At 44.3% G+C, this 21,327-nt stretch overlaps 1 pseudogene; it reads right to left on the bottom strand.

Moving 5' to 3' along the window:
- LOC126474766 (tRNA-dihydrouridine(20a/20b) synthase [NAD(P)+]-like) overlaps positions 1-687 on the bottom strand; it is a 40,491-nt pseudogene extending 39,804 nt beyond the window's left edge.
- Between the last annotated feature and the right edge of the window lie 20,640 nt (positions 688-21,327).

Here is a 21,327-nt window from a genome sequence, read left to right as displayed (position 1 = left end):
TAAAAGATATGCAGCTAGACGAATACTTTTTGGACTCACTGTAGGTTATTTGACTGCCCACATATCTACGGTTACTGTGTGTTCGTGGAGGTCTATGTTTATAGTACTCGTAGGAAATTTATAGATGTTCGTTAGGGCGTTTTTTCTTTGATGTCTATCGTTTTGTTAACTTCTATTTTAGGTAATTTTTCGTAAACAGTGGCATTGTCGTACGTATTGTATTGACTCTCTGGAACATGTTTCCAGAGTATGTATGTTAGCAACAGTGTTAATGTTTTATGTGGTAAGTGTAATTTAAAACCTCTTACTTAAATCGTATTCCATTTGTGTGCTGCAAGAAATCATCTGCATTTCGTGGGATTCAAAAAACTAACTGCTTGTTGAAGAAATTCGCTTGAAAGTATATATACCAAAAAGTGTTACCTTACGATGGTGACACTAGATGAAGCATTGTAATAAGTGAAAATACATTAAGCGATCTAGAAGGTTTTGTTACGAGAAGTTCATAATAATTGGAGACTCTATTAGGGAATTTATTTCACAAAAACCCTGAAACAACATGTCTTGGAGGGGCATTTCATTGCGAGTAGTGTCTGAACCATTGCCTTAATTGTTTTTCTAAGTGTTTTGAACACTGTAGCAACAGACCGAGTAGCGGACTAGTTTAGCGACGGGGCAGTGTGCCATGGCGCAGAAAAAGAGACTGTCCGGACGGGAGTTGAGGAATATAATTAGGCAAGTCATTGGCGGCGCCAGGCCGTAAACAAACGTAATTGCCGAGCGGCGGGCAGGAAATCAAATAACAGCTCGTGGGAGCCGGGCAGGTAAGGCGCCGCTCGGGACCCGACCCACAGCCCGGCGCGGCGTGCATCGGCCCCACTCACCACTTCACACTCGCCGAGCCACCTGCCGGTCAGGCGCCGGCGCGGGAACCACTTGTCGCTCGCTGCCCGAACGAGCTGCGGCAGCGCGGTTCCAGTGTCCAAGGTCGACGCCACATCACTGTGTGACGTGTTACTGTCATACCAAGGTACTGCCTCTGACGATGACCGCTCTCGGTACCGCTAAACTGCGTTGAGGACGGTTGAGAATAAAAATATATCTTTCAAAAAAAAAAAAAAAAAAAAAAAAAAAAAAAAAAAAAAAAAAAAAAAAAAAAAAAAACTCACGGACTGCGCGGCCTCTCCCGCCGGAGGTTCGAGTCCTCGCTCGGGCATGGATGTGTGTGTTGTTCTTAGCATAAGTTACTTTAGTTTAAGTAGTGTGTAAATGTAGGGACCGATGACCTCAGCAATTTGGTCCCTTAGGAATTAACACACATTTCAACATTTTTTGAAAAATTAAAATGTTCCGAGTAATAAACATTTGATACCCCTCCTCTTCATCCTGTCATCCAATCAGCTTATAGCCAGGATGTCCAGACACTTTCACCAGGAAAGTGTTTGGAGTTCGTACACTGTACTGCAAGTTTCATGTCAGGAGGATTAGTAAATACTTTAGGAGGCAGCAGTACAATCCGTATCACAAATACCTAGTTATTATTGGTTGTAGCCATGTTTTTCAATCTTTTGGAGTTATTGGCTCACCTGACCTACGATGTTGTTTTCGTTGCTCCGCAGTAGGATACCTTGTACAAAACAGAAATGTTGTTGTTGTTGTGGTCTTCACTCGTGCGACTGGTTTGATGCAGCTCTCCATGCTACTCTATCCTGTGCAAGCTTCATTTCCCAGTACTTACTGCAGCCTACATCCTTCTGAATCTGCTTAATGTATTCATCTCTTGGTCTCCCTCTACTATTATTACCTCCACGCTGCCCTCCAATACAAAATTGGTGATCCCTTGATCTCTCAGACATGTCCTACCAACCTATCCCTTCTTCTAGTCAAGTTGTGCCACAAACTCCTCCCCAATTCTATTCAATACCTCCTCATTAGTTATGTGATCTACCCATCTAATCTTCAGCATTCTTCTGTAGCACCACATTTCGAAAGCTTCTATTCTCTTCTTGTCTAAACTATTTATCGTCCACTTTTCACTTCCATACATGGCTACACAAATACTTTCAGAAACGACTTCCTGACACTTAAATGTATACTCGATGTTAACAAATTTCTCTTCTTCAGAAACGCTTTCCTTGCCATTGGCAGTCTACATTTTATTTTCTCTCTACTTCGACTCTAATTCCCTTATATATTCCATTATCCTCGTTTTGCTTTTGTTGATGTTCATCTTATACCCTCCTTTCAAGACACTGTCCATTCCGTTCAACTGCTCTTCCAAGTCCTTTGCTGTCTCCGACAGAATTACAATGTCATCGGCGAACCTCAAAGTTTTTATTTCTTCTCCATGGATTTTAATACCTACTCCGAACTTTTCTTTTGTTTTCTTTACAGATTGAATAACATCGGGGATAGGCTACAACCCTGTCTCACTCCCTTCCCAACCACTGCTTCCCTTTCATGCCCCTCGTCTCTTATAACTGCCATCTGCTTTCTGTACAAATTATAAATAGCCTTTCGCTCCCTGTGTTTTACCCCTGCCCCCTTCAGAATTTGAAAGAGAGTATTCCAGTCAACATTGTCAAAAGCTTTCTCTAAGTCTACAAATGCTAGAAACGTAGGTTTGCCTTTCCTTAATCTTTCCTCTAGTCGTAGGGTCAGTATTGCTTCACGTGTTCCAATATTTTTATGGAATCCAAACTGATCTTCCCCGAGGTCGGCTTCTATCAGTTTTTCCATTAGTCTGTAAAGAATTCGTGTTAATATTTTGCAGCTGTGACTTATTAAACTAATAGTTCGGTAATTTTCATATCTGTCAACACCTGCTTTCTTTGGGATTGGAATTATTATATTCTACTTGGAGTCTGAGGGTATTTCGCCTGTGTCATACATTTTGCTCACAGATGGTAGAGTTTTGTCAGGACTTGCTCTCCCAAGGCTGTCAGTAGTTCTAATGGAATGTTGTCTACTCCGGGGGCCTTGTTGCGACTTAAGTCTTTCAGTGCTCTGTCAAACTCTTCACGCAGTATCATATCTTCCATTTCATCTTCATCTACATCCTCATCCATTTCCATAATATTGTCCTCAAGTACATTGCCCTTGTGTAGACCCCCTATATACTCCTTCCAACTTTCTGCTTTCCCTTCTTTGCTTAGAACTGGGTTTCCGTCAAAGCTCTTGATATTCATGCAAGTGGTTCTCCTTTTTCCAAAGGTCTCTTTAATTTTCCTGTAGGCAGTATCTATCTTACCCCTAGTGAGATAAGCCTCCACATCCTTACATTTGTCCTCTAGCCATCCCTGCTTAGCCATTTGGCACTTCCTGTTGATATCATTTTTGAGACGTTTGTATTCCTTTTTGCCTGCTTCATTTACTGCATTTTCATATTTTCTCCTTTCATCAATTAAATTCAATATTTCTTCTGTTACCCAAGGGTTTCTACTAGCCCTCGTCTTTTTACCTATTTGATCCTCTGCTGCCTTCACTATTTCATCCCTCAAAGCTACCCATTCTTCTTCTACTGTATTTCTTTCCCCCATTCCTGTCAATTGTTCCCTTATGATCTACCCTGAAACTCTGTACAACCTCTGGTTTAGTCAGTTTATCCAGGTCCCATCTCCTTAAATTCCCACCTTTTTGCAGTTTCTTCAGTTTTAATCTACAGTTCATAACCAATAGATTGTGGTCAGAGTCCACATCTGCCCCTGGAAATGTCTTACAATTTAAAACCCGGTTCCTAAATCTCTGTCTTACCATTATATAATCTATCTGATACCTTTTAGTATCTCCAGGATTCTTCCATGTATACAACCTTCTTTCATGATTCTTAAACCAAGTGTTAGCTATGATTAAGTTATGCTCTGCGCAAAATTCTAACAGGCGGCTTCCTCTTTCATTTCTTAGCCCCAATCAATATTCACCTACTATGTTTCCTTCTCTCCCTTTTCCTACTCTTGAATTCCAGTCACCCATGACTATTTTCGTCTCCCTTCACTACCTGAATTATTTCTTTTATCTCATCATACATTTCATCAATTTCTTCGTCATCTGCAGAGCTGGTTGGCATATAAACTTGTACTACTGTAGTAGGCGTGGTCTTCGTGTCTATCTTGGCCACAATAATGCGTTCACTATGCTGTTTGTAGTAGCTTACCCTTACTCCTATCTTTAACCTATCCATTTCCCTTTTTAAATTTTCTAACCTACCTGCCCGATTAAGGGATCTGACATTCCACGCTCCGATCCGTAGAACGCCAGTTTTCTTTCTCCTGATAACAACGTCCTCTTGAGTAGTCCCCGCCCGGAGATCCGAATGGGGGACTATTTTACCTCCGGAATATTTTACCCAAGAGGACGCCATCATCATTTAATCATACAGTAAAGCTGCATGCCGTCGGGAAAAATTACGGCTGTAGTTTCCCCTTGCGTTCAGCCGTACACAGTACCAGAACAGCAAGGCCATTTTGGTTAGTCTTTCAAGACCAGATCAGTCAATCATCCAGACTGTTGCCCCTGCAACTGCTGAAAAGGCTGCTGCCCCTCTTCAGGAACCACACGTTCGTCTGGCCTCTCAACAGGTACCCCCCCGCTGTGGTTGCACCTACGGTACTGCTATCTGTATCGTTGACGCACGCAAGCCTCCCCACCTACGGCAAGGTCCATGGTTCATGGGGGGGGGGGGGGGGGAACAGAAATAATTAATTTAAAAAAGTAACGAATAAAATACTACTTACCTCGATGTCACTCTTGAGCTTGTTTCTTATTACAAAACCTATCAAATCTTGGCACCAAATGGGATACAGATACCCTCATCTCCATTTTAATACTTTCAGTTCTTTCTTGCTCAAGCTTGACAGCTCTTTTCTTACTGAATACCAAAACTTTCGCAATATCATTGATGAAAACTTCGCTTTTAGTCAAGACTCTGATGAAGGTCTATCAACTCTTCCTCTTCTGTAGCACGGAACTCGGAGCGAGAATCATTCATTAAAGGATTTTGAACTCACTGAAACCTATCACAGTTCTGAGTAAAGTAGTTTTCAAGATGAACATGAAGTTTAGAAAAATGTCCTACAATATAGAAGAAATATCTGCAGTGAGGCCTATCTGACAGTAGTTTATAAAATGCTGCAAACATGGAAAGCAGTTAATATCTCCACCACCGTTCATTTTTCTCTGCGGAAGAAGTAACTTAGCTTCTTTCTGAAGGTCGAATATTTGTCCATAAGCTAAAAGAAAAGAGTTTCACATCCTTGCAGAGATTTATTCAGAGAGTTAATTTCTCAAATATATCACGTAAATTGCCACTTTTAACAGATAGTCAGGTCTAGATAGCACTTAGCGCTGATATGACTTCCTTCTTCCAGATAAGTACAAAATTGTCACCTAAGTTAAAAAGTGGGCGGTAATATGTTTCCTCTGGAAAGCCAACGAGTGCAGCAACAAAATAATAGATGTACTTCCAGCCCCAGTATCGTAACAAATTTGTCTAAAATATCTTGTTTTAATAACGTTTACTACCTTTACGGCAGTTTGCAGTACTTGATTCAGATCAACACTCAAATGTTGCGAAGAAGTGCTTCTCTATGGACAGTGCAATGAGTCAACGTAAGATCAGCATCTTTGCCGCGGGTAAGTGCATGTAGACCACTGTAACGCCTATATATGGATTGCGCTCCACTAGTCCACGCAACAAACAAACAACTGAAAGATTTGTAAGCAAATAAATCACCAGGTCCGGATGGAATCCCAATTCTGTTTTACAAAGAGTATTGTACGGTATTGGCCCCTTACCTAGCCTGCATTTATCGTGAATCTGTCGCCCAGCAAAAAGTCCCAAGCGACTGGAAAAAAGCACAGATGACTCCAGCATACAAAAAGGGTAAAAGAATGCACCCCCAAAATTACAGGCCAACATCCCTAACTTCTGTTTGCTGCAGAATCCTTGAATATATTCTCTGTTCGAATATAATAAACTTTTTTGAGACTGAGAAGCTTATGTGCATGAATCAGGATGGTTTTAGAAAGCATCGCTCGTGCGAAACTCAGCTTGCCCTTTTCTCACTTGATATACTGCGAACTATGCATGGAGGGCAAGAGGCAAATGCCATATTTCTGCATTTCTGGAAGGGGTTTGACGCGCTGCCCCATTGCAGGAAGTTAACGAAGGGACGAGTTTATGGAACAAGTTCACAGGTATGTGAGTGGCTCGAAGACCTGTTAGATAATGGAAGCCAGCATATTGTCCTCCACGGTGAGGATACAAGAGTATCGTCTGGAATGCCCCAGGGAAGTTAGATAGGACCGCTATTGTTCTCTGTTTAGCATAAATGCTTTGGCGGATAAGGTGGGTAGCAGTCTTCGGTTGTTTACTGATGATGCTATGGTGTACGGTAACGTGTCGAAGTTGAGTGAACGTAGGAGGATACAAGACGATTTAGACAAAATTTCTCGTTTATGTGATGATTGGCAGCCAGCCCTAAATGTAGAAAAGTGTAAGTTAATGCGGATGAGTAGGAAGTACAAACCTGTAACGTTCGGATACGGTATTACTAGTGTCCTGCTTGGCACAATCTAGTCGTTTAAATACCTAAGCATAAGCGATATGAAATAGAATGGACATGTGGGAACTGCGGTAGGGAAGGTCGACTTCGGTCTATCGGCAGAATTTTTGGAAAGAGTGTTGCACCCGCAAAGCAGACCGCATGTAGGAAGCTGGTGCGACCTATACTTGAGTACTGCTCGTGCGTTTGGGATCCGTACCACGTCGGGTTGAAGGAACACATTGAAGCAATTCAGAGACGGGCTGCTAGATTTGTTACCGGTATTGCGAACAACACGTAAGCGTTGCGGAGATGATTTGGGAACTCAAATGGGAATCCCTGGAGAGAAGGCGACGTTCTTTTCGAGAAAAACTATTGTGAAAATTTAGAGAACCGGCATTTGAGGCTGACAGCAAATATATTCTATTGCTGCCAACATACGTTGTGTAAAACGACCACGAAAATACGATACGAGAAATAAGGGCTCATACGGAGACATATAGACAATCGTTTTCCCCTCGCTCTATTTGCGAGTGGAACAGGAAAGGAAATAATTATTAGTGGCGCAGGGTACCGTCCGCCACGCATCGTACGGTGGCTTGCGGAGTTTCTATGTAGATTTAGATGTTGAACACAATGAGCCCAGTTCATTTGATTTTCTGCCATGAAGTTGTGTACGATTTCGAACAAATCTCTGCCTGTCGTACCTGTAATTATTACTTTAAAAAAGGAAGGTCTTCGTTCATTTGTTAATTTTTCCATCAACAAATCGCACACAGAGGATCAAATGACCATCTCTGTGCTGCAAACCAAAATACTTCCCTCTAATTTTTTTTGTAAGTAGTTCATGAAGATTCTTTCCTAGATCTTGAAATCGGCGACTAGTAGTGTCAGACAAAGCCATGGAAAAAGTTGTTTTTCTCTGGACTCTCCAAGCATAATGGACATCTTGTCGGTAGCACACGGTAGAATTAGTCTTTCTGCAGTGGTATGGCCTTTCATACATTTTGCTACTAGGTAATCTACACTGTAGGGCGCTACAAGTGCTTAGTTTGAGATTTTCCTCTGCTTAGAAAGTGATGATTTTTCGAAACACATCCAGGACACACCCGGCGGTTATTCATGGCGCACCAGGACACCATGGCGCATACGTTGAATACTAGTGGGTTACAAAAATACGGCTGCTAAGAACGTCACCAAAACAAATTCTCACACAAAGTTTTAAGCAATAACTAATGATTAAATTGAAAGTTGATTTTTGCAAATTCCACCTCCAGCTTCGATGCAGATTTGAATTCTATAGATGTACAGTGGTGAGCAGAACTTGAAGACGAAAGTAACTTTCGCACGATGTGTCACTGCCAAGTAACAAAACTGGACCAAACTTGGATCATACACAGACAGAATCGCTACAGTATAGTACACAAAGTAACTAAAAGAAATAAGCACCAGCACGCTTGACAACTGCGGATGTTGACCGGTGCATGTGGACGAGCAGCATGCAGTGCATCTCCCCAACTCATCACACACGTTCTCGATGGCATTTAAGTCGGAGGAACGGGCAGGTCAGTCCATTCACCGAATACCTTCTCATTCCAACTTGTGCTGGTCTATGCGTTGGCTCATTGTCAGCGATATAAACGAGGTCAGGGTCGAATGCAACTCTCCCCCCGCACCTTAACAGCTGTATCAGCAAAACGACGATGGTCGACAATGTTCCTGGGCGCATCACACGCTCCCACCTCTCGCTGTATGAACTTCCAGCAATGTTAACATGATTGTTTTGGTGGTTCAGGTGTTATTATGTTGGGAGGAAGAGTGTAGTATGAACGCACTGATCTCCATATCTTCGAACACGGTGCACTTAGCGGTCAACGTTACTGTGACATATACTCCTTCCATACATGCATCCTGTCAGGGCTGCATTCGGCTTTGACATTATTTTCATGGATTACAATGTGCGACCGCATCGAACTGCGCAAGTAGAGGAACTCTTGGAACAAGAGGATATTCGGCGAATGGACTGACCTGCCCGTTCCCCCGACTTGCATCCCACCGAGCTCGTGTGGAAAGCGCAGGGGAGGCCTGTTGCAGCGCTTTCGCATGCACCAAAGGCCATCCACCAGTTGTTAACCGCATTGTGGAAGAGTGGAATGTCCTACCATAACAGTCCCTTACCAACCTTGTGGCCAGCATGCGAGGACGATGCAGATTACGTACTGACGTTCGTGATGATCACACTCTCTGTTAAGAAGCATTTTCTGTCATTTATGATCACCAGCAGACCACCATAATGGCGTGACTTCGGCATAATTACTGCCTTTGCATGAGAGTGTCATTTCAGTTACGTGCTTCTTTCAGCTTTTTTTCTTTACTCTACCGTAGTAGGTCTTTCTATGTATGATCTAAAGCTACATCGACCTATATTAGCTGACAGACTCAAAGGTGAAAGTTACTTTCGCCCTTAAGTTTTGCTCACCGGTGTACACAGGTAGTGCGTGAAACAGGCTTGTGTCGTGGTAGAAACGTACTACTGTGACCAGGAATTATCACCAGCAGGCATTTGACTCCTCGAGTAACCCCAAATGATTCGTTTTATATGCACGAATACTCCTTGCTTTTATTCTGCCATAATTTGATGCCATTAGAGACTTGTAGTTTTTACAGCCGAAAGTACTCATTCCCACAGCTCTCAGTTGTGGACGACATGCTCCAAGAAGAGCTATCACCGCAGTGCCTTGGCAGAGGAAACCCGAGGACAGAATCGGTGGAGGACCTGGCTCATCTTGTGGTAAGGGATGTGTATGAAGTGAGTTAAAAGCACTGCACTGCAACGTATCGGAAGATGAGATGCAAGGTCCATCACCGACTCAGTTCCTCCACCGGTGCTATGAGAACGTTTGGTACTAGTGTTCGGAAATCACATGTGGGAATATCGGATACAAGGAGAGTTTGTCTCAGGCTTGGAGGAGAGCTCAGGGGGCCACAGGAGTGGCTTGCATCCGACACTCTTCTGTACTTAGATACTATAGCCCATAACTGCGTCCATAAGGACCACAGTTCCATTTGTAAATGGACCACAAGACAGTCGGTTATCAGTTGAACGGCCGATATCTAAATACCCATCCGACTGATACGTCACACCAAGTGGAATCTATTTCCAGTCTCCAAACATAATACCTACTCAAACATGGCTTAGCATTTTGTGCACTATGTGCTAAACTACAAGATTTCCGCGGTCGAGGATTATTCTGATTACCTGAGTCTGCAATATTTTAAAAGTCAAATGCATCCAAAATGGGAAGAAAAATATCGGAATTCTCTGTTCATAGATTTGTAGCATCGAGAACTTAACAAATACAGATTACGAATTAACTTACAAATTACGATAATGGTTCCGTATCATTTGTAGAATTTTTCAAATCAAACCAAAATTTGTGCCGACGAGGACTCGAACCCGAATTTCCCCCTTCTCGCAAGAGATCACCCTAATCACTTCGGCTATCCGAGCACACTTCCAGGAGCTGCCCAAATTTCCATTTGTTCCGTTGTCTACTCTCCCTTGTGTTCACACAGTATTACCATTATAAAGTTGCAAAATGAGCCGACTCTTAATGAAAACCTCTATTTCCAGTTAAGTGAACCATTCGATACTGTTTTATGCTGTATACGTAAAGAGGCTGATTTAAGTGTGTCTGCATACTTAAAACATAATTATGATTATCTATAATTAAAATGTGGTGAAACATAGGGTCTTTTCGACAAGTTGTATGAAAAGTGAAACCTCAAAAGTCGTATTTATAAAATTTGTTCAAAAAATGTTCAAATATGTGTGAATTCCTAGGGACCAAACTGCTGAAGTCATCGGTCCCTGCACTTACGCACTACTTAAACTAACTTTCGCTAAGAACAACACGCACACCCATGCGCGAGGGAGGACTCGTACCTCCGGTGGGAGGGGCCACGCAGTCCGTGACATGGCTCCCTAGACCGCGCGGCCACTCCGTGTGGCTAAAATTTGTACACCAAAACCAATTATTATTAAACTTAATCAAAAGACCTTGGAAATATTTCAGCAACAAAATTCGGTCTGTAATTGAAAAGTTATTGCTTAATGAAAATTTTTATTGTAAAAAGGTACCTCAAATGTTTTGGCAATTGTTAACTGTTTCATTTCGGTATGGTCATTATTCTGAAATAATTACTCTGATTTATAAACCCAAACTCTGTAACATTTTCTGGAAGGCTATTCAGCTCTTAATTGTAAAACTCAAAATCTTTAAACAATGCTTGTAGGGAAATTCCCGTTATTGCCTTTTTTAATTTTGTATGAATATCGAGAGCTCAGATGGAAAACTAATCCTATGCAAAGAAAGGAAAGGAGAAAATGGAAGGAAGCTGTACAAGGGAGATGTACTTGAGGGCATTATTATGGAAGTGGAGGAGGACGTAGAGGAAGATGAGGAGGGAGGTATGATACTGCGCGAAGAATTTAACAAGAACTGAAAGACTTAAGTGGAAACAACGCGCCGGGAGTAGACAACATTTGCGAGAGCCTGCCACGACAAAACTCCTCCATCTGGTGAGCAAGATGTGTGAGACAGGCGAAATACCCACGGACTTCAAGAATAATGTAATAATTCCAATTACAAAGAAAGCAGGTGCTGAAAGGTGTGAAAAATACCGCACTATCAGTTTAATAAGTCACGGCTGCAAAATACTAACACGAATCTTTTACAGAAGAATGGAAAAATTGGTAGAAGCGGACCTCGCGGAAGATCAAATTGGATTCCGGAGAAATGTAGGAACACGCGAGACAAACTTACGTTTATAGCATTTGTAGACTTAGAGAAAGCTTTTGATAATGTTGACCGGAATACTTTCTCTCAAATTCTAAAAAATACAGGGAGCGAAATGCTACTTGCAATTTGTACAGAAACCAAACTGCAGTTATAAGAGTCGAGGGGCGTGAAAGGGAAGCAGTGGTTGAGAAGGGAGTGAGACAGTGTTGTAGCCTATCCACGACGTTATTCAATCTGTATATTTAGCAAGCAGTAAAGGAAACAAAAGAAAAATTTGGAGTAGAAATTAAAGTCCAGGGAGAAGAAACAAAAAGTTTGAGGTTTGCCGCCGACATCGACAGCAACGAACTTCGAAGGGCAGTTGAATGGAATGGACAGTATCTTGAAAGGAAGATATAAGATGATCATCAGCAAAAGCAAAAATCAGGTGATGGTGAGAGAATCAGCTTAGGAATTCTTAAACGAGTTTTACTATTTGGGAAGCAAAATAACTGATGTTGATCGAAGTTGGGAGGATATAAACTGTAGATTGGCAACGGTAAGAAAAGCGCTTCTGAAGAAGAGTAATTTGTTAACATCGAGTTTAGATTTAAGTGTCAGGAAGTCCTTTCTGAAAGTATTTGTATGGAGTGTAGCCATGGATGGAAGTAAACATGGGCAATAAACTGTTTAGACAAGAAGAGAACAGAAGCTTTTGAAATGTGGTGCTACAGAAGAATGCTGAACATTAGAGTGGTAGATCACATAAGTAGTGAGGAGGTACTGAATAGAAATGGGGAGAAGAGGAATTTGTGGCACAACTTTTCTCGAAGAAGGGGTCGGTTGGTAGGGCACGTTCTGAGGCATCAAGGGATCACCAATTTAGTACTGAAGGGAAGCATGGAGGGTTAAAGTCGTAGTGGGAAAAACGTGAATACAGAAGCAGGTTCAGAGGGCTGTAGGTTGCAGCAGGTACTGGGACATGAAGAGGCTTGCACAGGATAGAGTAGCATGGAGGGCTACATCAAACAAGTCTTTGGACTGAAGACCACAACAACAACTGTTTTATTTTGGAATGATTTATAAATCCGAACTCTGGAACTTTTTCTGGCAAACTACTCAAATTTTAATTATGAAATATAAAATTAGGGTTTAAATATCGCTTAGACTCAAATTTTCATTACTGTAATGCATATAAGAAATGGCACCAATAGCTGGAGAGTATCAATGTTGTATCAATTAGCAAGCATGAAGCCTGTGTAATTTTGTGATGCGAATAACCAACATTTCTGAAGTGATTAAGTGTTTCAGCCACATCATTTTGTAGAATTGATTACTCAGGACATGCAGACACTGAAATCACCGGTGGAGACAAATTGCAGCGACGAGATAAAAATTAATTTTTATTTTAGTTAGCCTAATAAAGTGTTTACATCATAGAGTGATTCCGGCACATGGTGAGACACTGTTTTCCTCTCGTTATTGCCTTGCTATTGCATGAAATACCGCACTGCAGTATCTGAGCTATTGTGTTGACGATCAACAACAGCAGTCAATTAAAAGTGAACTCGCAAACTGCGATTATGGCTCCGCATCAGTTGTAAATTATTTGAGGGCAAATGAAAGTTCGTGCCGGACTGGGACTCGAACCCGTATTTCCCGCTTGTCGCGAGCGGTCACCTTAAAGACTTCCGATATCCCAGAACGCTTCCAGAAGCGGCCCAAATCACTATTTGTTCCGGTTCTACTCTTCCTTGTGCTCTCACTACTTACTGTTATTTCTGCACAGGATGAGACGCTATTTCCTCTCGTTAGTGTCCTAATCCGGCACAAATTATCATTTGTTCTGAAATATTCTACAGCTGATGCGGGACGGTAATCGCAGTTTGCGAGTTCATCTTTAACTGAATGTGGCTTTTCATCTTCAACGCAGTGTCTCAGGCGGTACACAGCAGTATTTCATGCCAAAGCAAGGCACTGATGGGAGGAAACAATGTGTCACTCTGTGTGGTAATGACGGTAATATACTGCGAGTAGAAGGGAGAGTAGACGCCAGGACAAATGAAGATTTGGGCTGCTCCTGGGAGAGTGCTCGGATGGCTGAATTTGTTAAGGTGATCGCTCGCGACAGATAGGAAACCCAAATTAAGCTTTACCGTAACTGGTTTTGATATCGAATGAAGCATAAAGTTTACTGTTACCAGTCACCATACACTACTAATTAACATAGTAATAATAAATGGTTGTTTATACATAAATTTTTTCACTGTTGGCAAAGTAATTGTTGTACGTTTATCTTTCCAAACTGTCAACCCGATTACTTAGTTTAAGTTATGCAAAGTTGACAGAAAAAAACCTGTAATAACTGGGGATATTTACACTTGCATTTCTGTTCATCTACATATCTGCACAACTAGTGACCTCTATAATGCTTGGCGTTTTTGTTCTGGTTCAAATGGCTCTAAGCACTATGCGACTTCACTTCTGAGGTCATCAGTCGCCTAGAACTTAGAACTAATTAAACCTAACTAACCTAAGGACATCACACAAATCCATACCCGAGGCAAGATTCGAACCTGCGACCGTAGCGGTCGCTCGGTTCCAGACTGTAGCGCCTAGAACCGCACGGCCACTCCGGCCGGCGTTTTTGTTTTGCTATACATTATTTGCACTTACTAGTTTCTAGGCGCCATCTCTGTTCCCTCAGTGTATACAACGTTTGGAGAGATATGTGATGCTTCTTGATAAGGAAATGAGCCTGTAACTACTGGAAGTGCTTTTATTTTTTTCGTATTTATACAGGCCACCTATAAATGATTGATTACTTATCGAAGTTCCGTATTTTCCAAAGATTTACCTTTAAAAATATGGTTGATACACGAACCCGCCGAATTTGAATTGTGTCCACTAGTTGACGTTACGGAAATGGTTTCTCTGTGCTGTGCCAGTGTTATAGGCAGTAGGGGTAGGTAAACACAGTCTTAAATGTACCCCAAAAGGCCTTACGTCACTGGGCCACAATTGTTTGCGAGTGGTTTGAAGAACATTGTTGACATTTCGAGCGAATGATTTGTCCATCCAGATCGCCCGACATGAATTCCATCGAACATTTATGTGGCGTGATCGAGAGGTCAGTTCGTGCACAAAACCCTGTGTCTGCAGCACACTTGCAATTGTGCAGCAACGTTCAGAATTTCTGCAGGGGACTTCTAACAACTTGTTGAGTCTATGCCTTGTCTAGTTGCTGGACTATGTCGCATAAAAGGAGGTCCGACGCGACAGTAGGAAGTATCTCATGACTTTTGTCACCTCAGTGTAGGAGCCCCGCATTTTTGTGCATCGTTTAATGGAAGATCTCCACAAAACAGCGAACCATGTTCTGAAACAGTTTTTTTTGCTCTACTAGACAGTGCCACAGGTTACTTCAAAGTCGTAGAACAACAGTTAATGTTAATAAACCATATTAATCCACATAAATTATAGTAGCCCCTTGCTAACTATACGCAAGACTCATAATACTGTACGATTAGCTCTTGACTCTAGGAATATAAACAAAATTATTGTACCAGTCAGACCTCGTCCTGAAGCCATAGACGAACACCTACAGAAATTTTATGGTGTGAGCTGTCTGACCAGCATTGACCTAAAAATGTCATATTGGCAGGTGCAACTACATAAAGAATCTAGAAAATATACTGCATTCATCTCTGCAGGACGTTCTTACCAATTTCGAGATATGCCCTTCGGATTGAACGTTAGTTCAGGTGTGTTCATATCCGCTTTGGATCATGTGTTGACTTAGTTGATCAAGTTACATTTTACGTTGACGATTTCCACATTGCCACAAAAACTTGGGAAGAGCATCTTCACCGTATACAGCGTATATTTCAGAAATTCAGAGAATTTGGAGTGACTGCAAATCTTCAAAAGTCCCGATTTGCCCGATCAGAAATCAAATTTTTAGGTCGCACTATTTCGCCCTCTGGAGCAAAACCTGATCGTCAAAAGATTAGGATCGTTAGAAATTTTCTAAGACCTACTACCAAAAGGCAGCAAAAGGGTTCCTTGGCATGTGCTAATTTTTTCGAAAATTTTTATCTGGACAGATTTTAAGTAGTACACCTTTGTTATCATTGCTAAAGAAAAATGTCCATTGGAACTGGACCGATGATTGTCAACAAGCTTTTAGTCAGTTAAGAATGCCTTGATAAATAGCCTGTTCGGGAGCCAGTATCTCGTCTCCCACCTTCCACGAGATACTGGCAGAAGTAAAGCTGTGAGTACCGGGCGTGAGTCGTGCTTCGGTAGCTCAGTTGGACAGTCTGCGTTCGGCAGGGCAGCAGTGCGCACCGCGCTCGGCCGTCCACGCCGCTGCGCGCGCGGAGTGTTTTGTTTACTTCCACGTCACAGCGCTTCTCAGTCGAACAAGCTGTAATGGCCAACTCTTACAGGAAGAACACTCTTAAGTTCACCTTCTCAAACGAATACGCACGACCCAAAGCACTGGCCGTCGAACGCTTCCTACGCGAAGACGTGAAGATCCCGCGTGACGAACTCATCGGCATACACCTATCGATCATTAGCAGCGTCGTTTATGTTAAGATGACTTCCGACGATGCCTGCAACGAGATCATTCAAAGGACGCGACATGGACTAAAATTTCGCCACTCCGACGGAAACGTCGGGCCTGTGGATGTCGACCATGCAGGACTTGGCCTTCGAACGATCCGTGTATTCGAACTGCCTTTCGAGGTGACTGAAGATGAAGTCATCGCGGCGCTAAGCCCGTTCGGAAAAGTCCAGAGCCACGTAGCCGAGACATGGGCACAGTTTACGACGTATCCGGTGCTTAATGGTGTGAGACAAGTCCGAATCGATCTCAAACGGCACGTTCAATCGTACATTTCTATCGGCGGCTGCCGTGCGGTGGTCATTTACGACGGACAACCTCGAACATGTTCCGGTTGTGGCAAAGAAGGCCACGTCCGTAATGAATGCCTGCAACGCCGCATCACACAACTAAGGCCCGACGATACGAACACCGACAGAACCACGACCACCCTTCCAGTCACCTATGCGGCGACACTGCACGTCCAGCCCTCACAAGGCGCCGTTCATGAACGTCTCTCTGGTCCGTTACACCCGGAGGCGTCCCAGCACCTTGACACCGGCGATGCCGCCCGTGAACATGTCCAACAGCCGGACACACCCCCGATAGAAGATCACAAGGATACCAGTGAGAGTGTTCTGGAGAATGAAGACCGCATCATAGCACCCGCGGCTTTTGTACCGGAACGACGTGAATCTCTTCCTTCCTCAGACACCGAAACTCATTGCCGAAAGCAGAAGTCGCCCAAACGACGAAAAAAAACACCGCAAGACATCAGACTCGACCATTGAGCCCCCTCCGCAGGACGAAGAGATGCCACATCACTCCGACGGAGAACACGATAACACTTTCTCCTCTGCCACGGAGACGCGTCATCCACAAGACGGTGAACCGTCCGACAGAGATCGTGCGCAAGCCCCGCGCCCAGAAGCCATGGAACATAGCACGCCTGTTGTCACCGACGCCATTGAGCCGACTCGGCCAGCGCTGCCACCTCTCGCCGATGTCAAATCTGTCGGACACCTTTCATGGGCGGATGACACGGATTTCCCGCCTCCATCTGATGCGGAAATGAGATCTGTTTCTCCGTTAGACCAAACTAAAATGGGGGAAGTTTCAACGGCGAATCCTGCGACTTCTATGGACTTCCAGCATCCACCACAACAATCTTCACCAGCTACGAACCTATCAACAGCACGGATCTCCCATCAGGCGTACCGAATAGCTACTATCAATACTGACAATATCGGCTCCCACGCTAAACTTCAACTGCTCCGTGACACGCTCAGAGCAGCGGACATCGACATCGCCCTGTTGCAAGAACTGAGGACAGCGACTTGGACTGGGTGTTATGGATATGAGACGTGCGCCGCCCCTGCAGCTATGGAACACACAGGCGCAGCCATCCTCCTCCGAGAAGGAATTGCAGTTTCCGATGTCGCATACCTCCCATCAGCGCGAGGGGTGGCCATAACAGTTGAAGGACTCAAAATCATAAATCTCTACGCCCCATCGGGCACTGACAAACGGAGGGATCGCTCCCAGTTTTACGCAGAAGATATCACGCCTTTATTCCTCGGTCGATACGATCATCTCATCGTAGGTGGAGATTTCAACTGTGTTCTCGAGCGCACAGACCAATACCCCCATTTCAACACATGTCCCGAACTTCGCTTCCTCGTCCGCCGCCTTCGTCTCCTCGACACTTGGCGAGTGGTACACGGCGACCGCCCGGGGTATACACACTCCGCCAGCCGACTTGATAGAATATACATCTCTAACGCTCTAAAATCAGTTCTCCTCGACGCGGAACGTTGGCCATCTGCCTTTTCGGATCATGACATCTATATCTGTACCATGAACCTAAGTCAACAATCTATATGGCGCAGTGCAGGACCTTGGAAACTCAATGTCGCGCTACTGCGGGACCCTGAATGTCGACAACAGGTCACCGACACGTGGCACACCTGTGTTCAGCGCACTATGCGTTACGAGACCACACTGCAGTGGTGGTTGCTGTGCGCCAAACCGGCCATCCGATGCACATTGACACACTATGGCAGAGCCAAAGCCAGGTGGAATCACCATACAACTGATTTCTACTATAGCGCTCTACGTGAACTCATGGATCATCCTCCATCCCCGGATCGCCTCAAACAAGCTCAACGCATCAAGGCAAAGATTTTATCCTTGACCAGATGCCGTCTAGAGGGAGCCATTGTACGAGCCCGCAGCCAAGACAGGATTAATGGTGAAGAACCTTCTATGCATCATATTGTTCAAAATGTTCGTCGACGCCGACAGGCTTTAATGACAACTTTAGACTTACCTGATGGACGACGGCTGACTTCGCAAGCTACCATTGCGGATGCATTCACAACGCACTATCGACTTTTCTATCAAGAAGTACCTGCCGGTGCAGAGGCCATTGCTGAGGTTGCCCATGAGACACTTGGTACTCTAAACGCAGCAGCTGCAACCCTCCTGACTGCTGAAGTGACCACCGACGACGTCCAAGGCACTGTGGCCAAGGGGTCTCTGAATCGATTTCCCGGCCCGGATGGTTTACCTCTCGAATTTTACAGAACCTTCCAAGATTTGATGATGCCACCATGGAGGGACATGTACTGGGAACTTCTGCCCGGCGCGGCGAACCCGCCTCCAATGTTCATGGAAGGCTTACTTGTACCAGTCCCGAAACCCGCAGGAGGAACACGACTCGACAGTTATCGGCCGATCACGTTACTCAATTCGGACTTCAAGATTTTCACACGCCTTCTAGCAGTGCGACTCAAACATGTCTTACGGGATATTGTTTCCCACGAACAATCATCCTTAGGCGGCGATCGTAATATACAGACGGCCCTCAGTGAATATCGAGATGTGATCGCTGTGGCAACACACTCGCGACTGCCAGGCGCTTTAATCTCCATCGACTTCAAACAAGCGTTTGACCACGTCAATCATGCATTCCTCGACGCAGTGATGGACCGAATGGCAATTCCCCCGACGTTCACGCAAGTGATTATGCGGCTCCTTCGTGGAGCAACGTCCAGACTTCTCGTCAACGGCAGACTTACAGAACCTATACGGATTGAACGCTCAGTACGGCAGGGTTGCCCTTTGTCGACGGTACTTTATGCCACTGCGATGGAACCACTCATTTGCGGATTACGGCGACGTTTGACAGGTATTCCACTCCGGGATCATATGTTCCGCTGCCGAGCTTACGCGGACGACTTGGCCCTCGTCGTACGTTCAGCGGCTGACGTACAAGCTGCGATGCAGTGGATTGCCCGTTACAGTGCAGGGGCAGGGAGCGCTATGAACGTGGCAAAATCATGCGCCATGAAGATCGGCCGCGGCCTTCCCGCAGACAGCGTAGTTCCATTTCAACTGGTGGACACCATTCGTTGTCTCGGATTGGTGTACACGCGAGACATTCGCCGCACCTCGGCGATCAATTTTCGGGCGCTGCTGCAGCGCATCCGGGCCAACATACAAAATCACATACTACGCCCGCTGAATATGTGCCAGAGAGTCACCTTCGTCAATACCCATCTGGCAGCTCGGATACCCCATATAGCGCAGATTCTGCCCATCACTGCGACAATGGCGGCCAGGTTACAGGCGGCATTCGGATATTTCATTTGTTCTGGACACATCTTCAAAGTCCAGTATAAAGCTCTCACCTTACCGAAGCGGGATGGTGGCCTCGATCTGGTTAATGTGAGAGCCAGGACAACGGCACTTTATACCAATACTATGCTCCGGTTATGGAAAAACCAAAATGCAAGTTTTACTGGAATGTTGACCACCGAGCTCGCTCCTGTTTCGAGACGCCCACCGACGTCTTTGGCACACATCCCACCTCCGATGTCACATATCGGCCGTTTCTTTTTGGAGTACAGCTACGTATGCACCGAGCTCCCCAGGACCAGGAAGACGACCACCCGCGACATCTACCGCCTTCTCCGAAAGTCTCCACCCCGCAACCCCGTCGAAACACGTCACCCCCAGGTTTCATGGCCTACAGTTTGGAAAACGATCCACCAACCATATCACACCACTGACACCACCTCTCTGTGGTACCTTCTCGTCAACGGCAAGTATACTACAAGACAGAAACTGCATCGCATCGCACTGGTGGACTCACCCCTGTGCCTCAAGTGCCAGTTTTGAGTGTGGGCCAGCAGCAGCTGTCTGGACCCTCGTACAGAAGATTGTGGCTTTCTACCTCCGAGTACCACCACATCACGTTTCTCGCACTATGATGATATATCCCGACACGACCTACTTTCCATCGGCTAAGTGGCACGCCATCACATGGATCAGTGGCATGGCTGTCAACTACCTCTTCCGGGACGACATCGTCGATCCGGCGGACTTTTGGACACGCCTCCAAGTACATCACCACACCCTTCGCCAGCATCGACACTATCGGGCCACTTTCGCGAACTATTTACAGAGCATTTTCACCAACCCGCCTCAAAGCTGGAATCTCAACGAACCGTGCCAGCCAAGGCTGGACAATCCCACGTTCCCCTTCAATGGTCAATGATAGAATGCATTTTGTTCTGCTGGCGCGCCAAAGTGGAGCATGGCGCGGGAAGTATTCCTACTTTATTTCAGTTCTCTTTTTTCCTCCTCTTCTAAGTTTTTTTCCTCCTTACACATGTTTATCCTTTTCACACATAGCTCTCTATCTGCACCCTATTTGTTTTCTTTCTCTTGTGCTCCCAAAAAAAAAAAAAAAAAAAAAAAATGCTGCTGATGGTGAGAAGACTGTATACTCATTTATGTTAACAAAAAACATACAAATACAAAAGAAGGCCGTTGCGGAAATATAGCTACCTTTTATGTTTTACGTTTTCACAGGATATTGTGTTATCTATGAAGAACGTCGTCTTTTATTTTCATACCCAACAAGAGGTTTTTATTTGTTTTCCTAAAAAAACACTTACATATAACAAAAAAAAGATAAAAAAAAATTGGTAGAGCACTTGCCCGCGAAAGGCAAAAAAAAAAAAAAAAACAAAAAAAAAGTTGGTAGAGCACTTGCCCGCGAAAGGCAAAGGTCCCGAGTGCGAGTCTCGGTCGGGCACACAGTTTTAATCTGCCAGGAAGTTTCATATCAGCGCACACTCCGCTGCAGAGTGAAAATCTCATTCTGTAATCTAGTAGCTCATTTATGTAACTGCTGTTTTCCTCATTCTACGGGCCAAAGCGGCCGGTTATTCTATGCTAGTTTCCTAACCCTTGTCTTAACAGTGTAATTGAAATCTCTGAGCTAGCAGGACAGAACGGATGCGATTATATTTGTGGGAAGGGGACAAAACAAGTTACTGTCAGTTGTACTCAACATACAAACTTATTTCTTAAAATACACTATCAC

This window comes from Schistocerca serialis, chromosome 4 (genome assembly GCF_023864345.2).
Source record: "Schistocerca serialis cubense isolate TAMUIC-IGC-003099 chromosome 4, iqSchSeri2.2, whole genome shotgun sequence".
Lineage (NCBI taxonomy): Eukaryota > Metazoa > Arthropoda > Insecta > Orthoptera > Acrididae > Schistocerca > Schistocerca serialis.
The sequence above is the reverse complement of the archived record's forward strand: the minus strand, read 5'-3'. Positions and strand labels throughout refer to the sequence as shown.